Genomic DNA, 9,218 nt, shown 5'->3' on the forward strand with positions numbered 1-9,218 from the left:
TGTATGATTTTTTTTGGATGCATGATGTGTGTGTGTTAGAAAAATATGAAAAACTGATGCCAAAGGACATTATCAAGCAGATAATTTCAATTATGATCTCTAAGAAAAGTGCAGGGAATTATGGAATCAAAGAGAAGGTTTATCCTGAAGGAATCCATTTGATGATTCCTTGGTTCGACAGACCGATTATCTTTGATGTCAGAGCAAGGCCTCATGTTGTTGAGAGTACTTCTGGAAGTAAAGATCTGCAAATGGTTAAAATAGGACTTCGTGTCTTGACAAGACCTGTAGCTGATACATTGCCAACAATCTACAGGACCTTGGGTACTAATTACAATGAAAGAGTTTTACCATCCATAATTCATGAGACCTTGAAGGCAGTTGTAGCACAATATAATGCAAGCCAGCTCATAACACAGCGTGAGGCTGTTAGCAGAGAGATAAGAAAAATTCTTACCTAGCGGGCTGCAAATTTCAATATTGCACTTGATGATGTTTCAATCATTAAGCTTACTTTTGGTAAAGAGTTTACAGCTGCTATTGAAGCAAAACACGTGGCTGCTCAGGAAGCTAAGAGCTAAATTCATAGTTGAGAAAGCGGAACAAAAAAAAAAAGAAGTGCCATTGTTCGAGCACAAGGGGAGGAAAAAAGTGCTCAACTTATTGGAGAAGCTATATCCAACAATCCTGCTTTTTTTATACACGGAGAAAAATTGAGGTTAGTAGAGAAATCGAGGGGGCTATATCCAATTCAGCAAACAGAGTCTTGCTAAGTTCTGATGGATTGATGTTGAACCTCGAAGATATGCAGATCGAGGATTTGGGCCCTAAAGCTCTCGTGAAAAAGTGACTCTTTGGTTCAAATTCCTGTGGGGAAACCTACTGAATTGTACTCGAAATACTCCTAATCAATTCAAAACTAGAGGCTTTGTACGGGATGACTGCGCATCGAGCATTCCAGTTCTGTTTGCAATACAAGCGGACCGCTGAGTTCCGCAGACTTTGTGAATTCATTCAGAACCACCTGATTAATTTGAAGTAGGCCTGGAAACATTGGGGGTTGTGGCCTTACTGCCTTGACAGAACTGAACTTCAACATGACTGGGTTCATGGGTGCAATGATTTCAAATCTGGCCTTTGTTTTCCGCAATATTTATGGTTGACATCCACTCTCTCGTTGGCTGTGGGATCTGTGATCGTGCTCTCCTCTTGGATCACACGCACCGTGGAAACTCCTGATGTGGATTTTGATTTTTGAAAGGCACTTGCACCGGATGCTTTGCCTCACACTATTGGCCATGTTGCTGCTACTGTAAGCATGTCCAAGGTTGCAGTCTCTTTCACCCATATCATAAAGCATGTTGCTACTACTGTCAGCATATCCAGTGCCTGTGCAAGAAAGGACATCTAGACTCGGCGCTTGTCGCACTCTCTGATGCACTGCAGCTCTACAGAGTCCCTTCGCCTGATACTTTCATCTCTTTCTTGAGAGCTTGTAGCAAGAGTAAGGTTTGGTTGCCCTTGGTCAGAACAGTCCATGCACAACCTGCGCTCTGTGGCTTTGAGTTCACCTGTTCTGTAGGTGATCACCTGGTTGTTGCCATCGCCACCTGTGGTGCTCTGAAAGCTGCATATGGGATATTTAATTTACTGCCATGTTGTACAGTGTACTTGTGGACAGCCATCATTTCAAGCTACATGTAGTCTGGCTAATCTGAGAAAGTATTGGAATTTCTCTATTGCATGGAAAAGGATGGTATAAAGCCTGATCAGTGCATGTACTTATGCCTTTTTAAGGCATGCTCTATCATAGTTGATCTCAGTATTGGCATAAAATTACATGCTGATGTTACTGCACATGGGTTGGCATCAGATGTCTTCATTGGTAGTGCCCTTGTCAATTTGTATGGCAAGTGTGGTAGACTCAGGGAAGCAGAGAACATGTTTGACAGGTTGATGGATCGTGATGTAGTGACATGGAATTCCTTGTTATCGGCTTATGTTGATCAGGGTTTGGGAGAGACTGCCTTAAAATTTTATAGTCTGTTAACAGCTATTCTTAAGTGTCTGAATATGTGCACCATGAAACAGAGCAAAAGCAAAGATGGTGATTGAAGGTGCACAGCCTGTTGTTACTGCTTTTCATATACGAAAGAGGTGATCACTGCAATATATGCTGAGTTGAAGAACATGGTGCGTGGCTGAACTAGAATGTCTGAATCCTCCACATATACATGCTATGATACATTCATACTTCGTTTCTGGAAGAACAAGTCATGCTGGCAATCAAAGAACAGCTATTCTTATGCTTACACAATTCCAGATGTGGATACTTGATACTCTAAAACGGAGTTGAGTTGCAGGTTCCAACACATAGAACCTTTTAGCTTTCTGGATCTTCTGAAAATCTCTGCTGATCAGACAACTGTCAAGTTACAGAATGAACATGCTGATGTGAAGAACGTTTTTCTTCCTACTGTAACTATCATAATACACCTGAATGTAAACAATTTATGAGATACTTCAGATTATTCTAAACATGAACTTCTTGTAACTCATTTGATAAGGAATATAGTGAACTTTGGCATCAACTATTTGAGTTCTTCGTGTTAGCCTCATATCTTGCTGTATCTTGAACCCCGTGTTCTGCAGCCCTTATGCGAACTTTACGACACCGCTCCTCAAATTGCGGGACACGTCTTAGCACCCCATCGAGAGATCAATCTAGAAGACGCCACCCGACACTCCCAAGGAATGACACAGGGTTTGCCATTTAGGGTGTCTTGAGTCTGCCTTGCAACGGAACTTATCCGGCCATTCCCACTAGGATCGACTTGAAGTTCAGATCCCTAGTAGTCGAGTCTTCCTAACAGCCTTCTAGCATCGATTGAGAGCTGCTCCATTTTGCGTAGATATAACTGGACCCAAGCAGACTCGTACAACACTTGGTTCGAAGAGAATGGGAAATGAGAGGGATGCATCGCTAAACCTCTTTGCCGGTAGGGCATAGTCCCATTCCGGTCCCCTAAAACTGTATGAATCAGGGTTCTAACCAACACTATCTAAGATCATCATCTAATCTTTCCTAACATTCCTCATTAACATTTCCTTTGAGGAAAGCTCTTGGCTAACCGAGACCACCCTTCGATGGGATAGACCCATTGGTCACATCCACCATGCTTCCCTTGGGGGTTGTTTTAGTTATCTAATTACTCTCTAATTACCTATCACATCGGGGGGTTCACTATATATATATTCTCTATATAATGTGCGTTCATGGCCTATTTATAAATATCCTAATCTATGAATTTTTCTTGAATAAAACACAACCCTTTTCTATTCAACCTGTAAGTAATCCCTTTATATGACACCCTTCTGTATGTAAAAAATGTACGAGCCTACCACATTATATTTGACACATAAAAAAAGCTTCCTTAATTAACCCATTAATCACAGGTTCCTTTACGTAATTTAGGGCACATACACAAAGACAAGATAAAACAAGATCACACACTTCCTTAACTTATCTTCAGATTAATGCTTGTCTATCGCCCATATAGGAGAATTAAGTGTTCCTTTCTGCCTCCACAGAATAAATCCTTCCGTCTTCCGGTAATAAAAACCTGAAGATTTATCCTACCAAGATTCCACCTTGTAACTAGTATCAAGGCCTCGAGATCCCATCCCGAGTCACATAGAACACTTGTGTAGGGCCCGAAGGCATTGGGATTTATGGCTAGAGCCCCCACTAGCACCCAAGCGTCCTCCTACACCATGTAGTTTCCACGGAGAGGCCTCTTGCGGTGGGTTCGGTCCACATTCCCGGCACGGATTCATATCCCCCTTGGTTAGGGTTTGGCGGTTCGCGGGGGGTAGCTAGCCCCATCCTTCCTTAATTATCCCTTTAGGAAATCAACCACAGCTGAAGCAACTAGCTTAATAACATTTACTAGGAAAAGTGTCCCTTTTGTTTCCATGGCAATCAGTCATCTCAGACCTGGCCATGCAATCCTCAATCACAACCCACTTAGATTAACATCCAAAACCACATTAACAAACAGTGGAATGCACAACCGCTTGCTTCAAGGCATCACAATCCCATTGCATGCACAACCAGAACTTAACTAGGATGTATCAAAACACTTGCTCAAGGAATTTACAACCTTTTCAAACAACCAAGCATAACTTGGGTCAACAATCCATCTTTAACAAGATCAACCTTCGTTAAAACCATTTCAACAGTTCCAAGGAACATGCTTAGCATCGACTAGGTCTTCATAGGAATTTTCCCCTAGATAGTTTACCTATCTAACTCCTAAATGTTGTTGAGCATTGAGTCCACTAGGACATCCTTGCCCTAGTATGTAAGTCTCCCCTTCCTGGAAGAACAGGAGAATTTTTCCGTCCCAAGTTCTAATGCATTTAAACTATCTTTTTGAACTTATAATTTACCATAAATCCTGGGTCTTAGAAAAACCTAATTTTGATCCGTAGGAGTTGAGACATGAACAGTTCCACTTGATTCGGTCGGCTTCTTTTCCCCTTTCATAGCTCCCACTTTCGTACTTCAATCGAGTCGAACGAGCTCTCCTCCTCCTTCCTCTTATTCTTCTTCTTCTTCTCTTCTTCCTCTCCTTCTCTCTCTCCTCTCCTTCTTTTCCTCTTCTTCTCCTTCTCTCTCTCCCTTCCTCTTCTTCTTCTTCTTCTACCCTTCTTGATCTCCTTCTTTTTCTCTCCTCTTCTTCTTCTTCTCTTCCTCTTCTTCTTCTTCTTCATCTCCTTCTCTCTCTCCCTTCCTCTTCTTCTTCTTCTTCTTCTTCTTTTGCTTCTTCGTCTTCATCTCTCTCTTCTTTCTCTCCCTTCCCCTTCTTCTTCTTCTTCTTCTTCTTTTTCTTCTTCTTTTTCATCTCTCTCTTCTTTCTCTCCCTTACCCTTCTTCTTCTTCTTCTTCTTCTCTTCTCTCTTTTCCTCTTCTTCTCCTTCTTCTTCTCCTCTCTCTCCCTCTTCTCCTTCTTCTTCTTCATCTCCTTCTCTCTCTCTCTTCTTTCTCTCCCTTCCCTTTCTTCTTCTTCTTCTTCTTCTTCTTCTTCTTCTTCTCTTCTCTCTTTTCCTCTTCTTTTCCTTCTTCTTCTCCTCTCTCTCCCTATTCTCCTCCTTATTCTTCTCCTCTCTCTCCCTCTTCTTCTCCTTCCTTCTCTCCCTCTCCTTCTCTTCTCCTCTCCCTCTCTTCTTCCTCTCCTTCTTCTTCTTCTCATATCACGAGAGGGGGGGAGCTTGCTGATGAAGCTAGAGGAGGGGGCGCTATGTAGAATAACGAGGGGGGAAGGACCTGTGTTTTCCCAGGGAGGAGGGGGGAGTCTTATATGGTGGAGGGGGGGAGGATGGCGCCTCCCGCCACCTGGGGGGGCTGCGTGCCCCCCTATCATTTACTTCACTCCCTCTCTTTCTCTCTCTCTCTCTCTCTCTCTCTCTCTTTCCGCCATGCACATGGCAGGGGGAGAGAGAGGGAGAGATAAAAACTTTTGCACTAAACTTAATAATAAAATTTCCCCATTAAGGGGGGGGGGGGGAGTTCCTATGGGGGGGGCACGGGGGAAGCACAGGGGAAAGGGGGGGGGGGGGGGGGCACATTACAAAATCTGAAGGCATGTGAAAAATGCTTTAGGATGTCATACATTTTGTTCTTTGCAAGGTGGTAGCAAAAGTGGTTCTCGTAATAAGCTAGGTATAAGTTACGCCATAAAGGTAAACAAGTGAAACCCATGGGTATACCTTCTCTTTGCCTCCTAGTCATGTTGACAAGAGCGATATATGTATTGTGGATTAGGGAGGAATTTGTTTGCTCATAGCATTCCTTAGAGAATGACTTGTAACGAGGATCCTCCTTTTAGGACCCATTTGATTTTCCGATTGTGTGAAGTGGTAACTGTGGCTTTTTTCTGATGAAAGGCTATTTGGATGACCTTGTTGATTGTAGTAATGAGGCCATACTCTCCTCCATGTGGTATGTTCTCATAACATTTCTTTATATCTAGCGATAAGATAATAGATGGTTGGGTAAGTTAATGAAGACTTCTTGTGCCAATTCAACAACCCAAAGGGATTGGATCCAATATCCATAAATAAGACAACTTGTTTTTTTTAGTTTGCACATACTTCTTTGAAGGCATCCTTGAAATTCTTAAGGATGTCCATAAGTAAGGAAGCGTATTGCAAGTACACACAATTTGAGGCTTTCTTAGAGATTAGGAGTCATTCTTATGTGCTTTAAATGTATCCGTGAGAAAAGAGATTTTTACATGCTCTAGAAGCAGAAACCTTGACAAATCAAGTTTCTCATGTATCATTGCAATAATGGTTGAGGGGGATTTCTTGCATTCCTCAAAGTCATATCCATCAAGCCTATTTTTTGCAAGAGAGAGGATAAACTTCTTGTAGAAGAATGATGGATTGTTTGGGGATAATTTGTCAATCCTTGATATGAAAAAATGTTCAGCTAACTATAATATGGCTAATCCCATCAACTAGTTCATACATGTTAGTGGGTAAAGGTGCTTCAAAAATGATTTGAAACTTGTTTGTAATGTATGATTTGAATTGTTTAACATGATAATCTTTATCTAGCCCTAAAAACTCAATCAACCAATTAAAGTCATTCATCATAGATAAGACTCCTTCACTAATCACGTATCTTGTAAAGGGTATATGATTGAGGCCCTTTCTAATCAATGTGCATTAAATGAGTATCAACCACAATATTAATATCAATTAAGTTGTTGAGAGATTAGAAAGAAATATGTTAGATTATATTGATGGCAATTGAAAAAAGATATAGTGCTAGTAAAAGTAGCTTAAAGGTTATAGAGGGAGGCCTTTAGAGATGGCAAGAAACTCCATCCACTCTCTTGATGTTTTCAAGAGTATTAGGAGATAGAGGCTATCTTAACAAACACTATAGAGGGAGGCCTTTAGAGATGTCAAGAACTTCCACCCACTCTCTTGATGTTTTCAAGAGTAGTAAGAGATAGAGGCTATCTTCATAAACACTATATGTGTTTTTGATACATGTCTTGAAACAGAGATAGTCCTAGTCCCAACATTTTTGGTTAAGTTCTAGCCTTGTGCATGACAACTCCCATGTGTCATCGCCTATGAACTTCATTAGGATTGGGTAGTATTGTAGGTATTAGATCCTTTGTCGCTCTACTGAAGCATCTTTTGATGAGTTGCATCCCATCCTCCTCACTTGTTTCCCAAAATACTTGGAGTATTGTGGTTTCATCAAGTATTTTGTTCCACCCAAAACTGGTGCGAAGATCGGCCGCTGTATGCATGCATAGTGAGTGTCAGAAGGTCCCCAAGAACAAAAGAACTCTACTTTTTGCACACAAATCAATGTAGAAATCTTGCACGACATGAACAAGAGACCAATTGGGTGCAATCTCCCCCCATGCCTTGTGTGAACGCTCCACAAAGCATGCATTTCATATATTATTCATCTTCAAGCTCAAATAATAGCCCAAATTACAAAATAGCATGCTTTAGATTTTGAGTTTGCTTTTGTGTCAATAAAGAATTAAAGCTAATGCGCGCCCAAGAAGTCAGGCGGTACCCAAATACAATGTCCAATACAAGTATTTAAATCGTGCGCCCATGTGTTTACAAAAATAATAAATAAATATCAAGCGCTTTGATAAATAAGCGTGACAAAATATAGGCGCCATGCCTAAGATACGCGCCCATCAAAATATTGATGATAACTTGAATACACGCTATCCTCCAATGCTTCCCACTACCATTGCTGCTAGATCTACACATCAACTAAAGCATTCCCAATTGTTAGAAAAATAATACAATTAAATCGACAAAAGTGAATACCTAGCAGTCTTCAGCTACATAAATAAATTGGTTAGAAATCAATCCTAACCTTAATTTATCACGAGTGTGCACTCTAAACTCATAAACGTTTATTAATTTAAATATGTATTTTGCGGAATCACCCACTATGGAATCACCCATGTACACATAAAATTAACAAAACGCCCGAAAAAGATAGGCATCCCCATCGACTTCTCGCACAAAGAATCCACTTTGTGCATGAGCCCTAGTAATAAAATTTTACGAAATCTACCCCAAAACCTCAGGGAATCCACCGTGGCACGTAATCCACCGTGGAATATGCCTCCTAGCATGATACCCCAAAATCTTCAGTTAATGTACGCAAAGTAGATATAATTCCTCTATGGCCTTGATATGGCGGACAATGAATCTCATGCAAAACAAAATATCAAAATGGAACAGTCACACATAATTTTTTTTCATAAAACATGAATCCATTATTGTAAGACAGTGAATCAATAGGAATCCAATTATTTGCAACTAATTTATTCCAATCAGCTTGAAAAGTAAAATCCTGATGATAAGTATCTTTCATAGGGATAAGGAAATCAAATGATATCACAGAAATATTATGAATTGTCGGTCTTCTACTCAAAGCGTCGACTACAACATTTTCTTTTCCTGGTTGATATTGTATAAGGGGATGAAAACTTTGAATAAAAACTGCCCATTTAATGTGTCGGTCAGATATTTGTGGTTGACTAAGTAGATGTCTAATGCTTTGTTGGTCAGTTTTGATTATAAATTTAGATCCCATTAAATAATGTTTCCATTGGCATAAGGCTTGTACTACAGCTAGCAAATCTTTATCGTAGGTAGAATATTTAAGTTCAGATGGTTTGAGTTTACAACTAGAGTAGGCTATGGGATGATTATCTTACATAAGGACGGCTCCTATTCCAGAACCACTAGCATCAGTAACTACTAAGAAGAATGGTCTATTGAAATAAGGTAGTTGTAATACAGGAGGATGGGTTAAAGCATATTTCAATAAATCAAAGGATTTTTGTTGATTATCAGACCAATTATACACAATACTCTTCTTTAAAAGTTTTATCAAAGGTAATGCAAGTAATGAAAATTTTCTCACAAACCTTCTATAAAAACTAGCAAGACCTAGAAAAGAATGTAACTCATGCATATTTTTGGGTATGGGCCAATTTAAAATTGCTTCTATCTTTTTAGGGTCAACTTTAATATCTTCTAATGAAACAATATGCCCTAGATATTCAATTTTTGTTTGAAAGAATTCACTCTTTTTTGGATTAGCATATAATTGATTGTCTTTTAACAACTTAAAAACTAAAGATAAATATTCA

At 39.9% G+C, this 9,218-nt stretch overlaps 1 pseudogene; it reads left to right on the top strand.

Annotated features, from left to right (window-relative positions):
* The first annotated feature begins 56 nt into the window (after positions 1-56).
* On the top strand, positions 57-2,517 carry LOC148011521 (prohibitin-1, mitochondrial-like; annotated as a pseudogene).
* Positions 2,518-9,218: the final 6,701 nt, after the last annotated feature.

Source organism: Lygodium microphyllum, chromosome 28, assembly GCF_053477565.2.
Source record: "Lygodium microphyllum isolate KBCC chromosome 28, Lygodium_microphyllum_v1.1.10, whole genome shotgun sequence".
Classification (NCBI taxonomy): domain Eukaryota; kingdom Viridiplantae; phylum Streptophyta; class Polypodiopsida; order Schizaeales; family Lygodiaceae; genus Lygodium; species Lygodium microphyllum.